Here is a 3,115-nt window from a genome sequence, read left to right as displayed (position 1 = left end):
CCCAATGCACACAAACTTCCCAGAATACTGAGTGCCCTGTTGGTTACAGTGTTTACTTCCTTTTTAATAATATTTTTATTAAATATTTACTTATTTGTAAAAAATACTTTGTCATCCAAAGTATAAGTATGTTTATTTTACACATTTATTTTTTAATCCGTTGTCAAATGATTTCAAATTTCTTAAATATTAATTAAAATTAAAAACAAATTATATCGGCTATCGCCCCCCTGCTTGCCAATATATCGGCATTGGCATCAGCTGTCAAAAAAACTATATCGGTCGACCACTACTCAAGTGTTCATTTTTCTAAAAAGTTTGCTTTTTATTAGTTATTTGATGCTTTAAAAAGGGGTGTGGTGTCATGATTGTGAGCTTGCGATTGGGTCTGCGGGAGTTTTGGGGGGACTTTGATTCCGCGGCTCCACCTCACGATCACTACTGCGCAGACTCTGGCTCCAAACGAATCTCTACTGCGCAGACTCGGGCTCCAAATGACGTCATTTTTGCAAGATGACAGCGGCCATACTGAGAATGTTTTGGCTTCACTTTTCTATACTGGAAGGAAATGGAGACACGTCCATCTTTTTTACAGTCTATGCTTCAGATCTGTTCTACTCTCTGAACTGTCACATACTGTAATACAGCTGAATGCCCAATAAGCTGTTCCCATTTATATTTTCTGTTGTCATAAAACAAGTATAAATAGTGACTAGGGCTGTGCGATTTGGGGAAAATATCTAATTGCGATTTTTTTATTTATTTATTTTTTTGTTTGTTTGTTTGTTTTTTGACATTGCGATTGAGCTTGCGATTGGGTCTGCGGGAGTTTTGGGGGGACTTTGATTCCGCGGCTCCACCTCACGATCACTACTGCGCAGACTCTGGCTCCAAACGAATCTCTACTGCGCAGACTCGGGCTCCAAATGACGTCATTTTTGCAAGATGACAGCGGCCATACTGAGAATGTTTTGGCTTCACTTTTCTATACTGGAAGGAAATGGAGACACGTCCATCTTTTTTACAGTCTATGCTTCAGATCTGTTCTACTCTCTGAACTGTCACATACTGTAATACAGCTGAATGCCCAATAAGCTGTTCCCATTTATATTTTCTGTTGTCATAAAACAAGTATAAATAGTGACTAGGGCTGTGCGATTTGGGGAAAATATCTAATTGCGATTTTTTTTATTTATTTTTTTTTTTGTTTGTTTTTTTGTTTTTTGACATTGCGATTGCAAATTTAAAATCGTAAATCAAATTGCAACATCAAGCTTCAGCTCAATATTGTCAATAATGTGCAGCACAGTATGAGGATCATTACCCTATTGCGATTGCAAATTTAAAATCGTAAATCAAATTGCAACATCAAGCTTCAGCTCAATATTGTCAATAATGTGGAGCACAGTATGGGTATCATTACCCTGCTGAAAAAAACAATAGAAACCATCACAGAAATTCTTCCATTGAACCATTACAAAATTCCTTTTTGTTTTGGGCATTATTCCAATAGGAATTACTCTTGTTCTATTGGTTGCCATCTTCCATATTTCATCCTACCAATAGAATCCATCAAATAGACACCATTATAGTTTGCATTAAAACCAATATAATTCCCATTATAACCCTGAAATCCATTCAATTTTCTGTTGTGTTTTGGGAGGGGTTCTTTTGTTTGTTTGTTTTTTTCAGCAGGCAAGATTATAATGGTATAACTACTTTTAGAGAATTAACTTGGCCTAATTGCTGAATTTCACAGGAAAGATTTGTATTTTTTTTTATAAAGAACTGTATTTCTTTAGTCAATTATTAAAGTATTACATATGTTACATAGGCTGATTTATTCATTTTTAAGTCTTTGGGATTTTAAGAGCAAGTGGAAAATGTGCTGAATGTTTCATTTCATCCAAGTGAAATTAGCAAGCAGTTAGGCTGAATTTTAATCGCGGAGCCAGGCGCGAGTCGACACGGGTTGCGTGCATCAAGCCTCATCCATACTGCCAGATGCGCTCGTGGAGATTTGCGGTGCGGAGCCGGGTGCAAGTATAAACGAGCATTACGAAACAGGCTGCGTGTGTGCAGCAAGTGTAAACGGCTCCTCCGTGAGACGCGGCAGAGAGGAGAGAGTATGAGAAGCATTCAGAGACACGGGCTGTGTGCCTGTCTTCTGAATTGAGAATAGCAAACATGCATTATAAACTTATTTTAAATTAATCTGTTGGGGAGATAAAATGTGTAAGATAACGTTCACGTACTAACAAAAACATCTAAGAATGTATCTTTTATTCTCCAGTACTGAAAACAGTTTGTTTTTTTTTTTTTCTTTTCCTTTTTTTTTTTTTTAATATTTCCAAACGTGTTAACTACAGGAAATATCCTGATTCTCAAATATGTGTAGCCTAAGTAAATGCGTTTTGCACCTTTATAGATTATGTTATTTGATAAATGGTGATGGGCAAAGTAGACTAATAGTGTAATCTATTAACTACACATAAAAACCCTACTTTTTACTTAAGTAGCAGATATGGGTGTCATGCCATAAAATATTTTTAATATAACTGACTTTGCATTTAATGTGAATTGAATTTTATGTATGGGTTTTTGACACCCATCTTTAGGCATTTTATCTTTAGCAGGATCTAAATGTCCTGTTATATGTGAAAGATCATAAAATCATGCTGGGCATCTAGACGTTTATAGAACCATGGGAGACAGTTCTCAATATTGTTCCATAGAAATCATTTCGAATGCATCAGACTGAGAATAGTAGCCATTTTTTGAGCCTTTGTATGTTATAGTCCTATATTGTCAACAAGGATGAATTCTACTGTAGCACTGAATTTAAAAAAAATAAACTAAACAACTACACTTTTAACAATTACACTTGCAGAAAGCACATACTGTAGTTTGGGCTCAAAAATTGTATAAAATGCAAAATAATCCAACATCCAATTTGTCATGTGACACACAGCAGCCATGATAGCACTGTATAACTGATATAGGCTTGTTTTATGCTTTTCCTTTTTTTCGAAATATTTCCAAATGTGTTAACTACAGGAAATGTCTTGATTCTCAAATATGTGTAGCCTAATAAATGCGTTTTGCACCTCTATAG

At 35.5% G+C, this 3,115-nt stretch overlaps 1 protein-coding gene across 1 annotated transcript in view; it reads left to right on the top strand.

Annotated features, from left to right (window-relative positions):
• LOC107653121 (enhancer of polycomb homolog 1-like) overlaps positions 1-3,115 on the top strand; it is a 48,941-nt gene that overhangs the window by 21,586 nt on the left and 24,240 nt on the right. The gene's annotated exons all lie outside the window — the stretch shown is intronic.

The sequence above is a fragment of the Sinocyclocheilus anshuiensis genome, unplaced genomic scaffold (assembly GCF_001515605.1).
Source record: "Sinocyclocheilus anshuiensis isolate Anshui unplaced genomic scaffold, SAMN03320099.WGS_v1.1 scaffold1328, whole genome shotgun sequence".
Classification (NCBI taxonomy): Eukaryota; Metazoa; Chordata; class Actinopteri; order Cypriniformes; family Cyprinidae; genus Sinocyclocheilus; species Sinocyclocheilus anshuiensis.
Note: the sequence above shows the minus strand (reverse complement) of the source record. Positions and strands in the feature narration are given on the sequence as shown.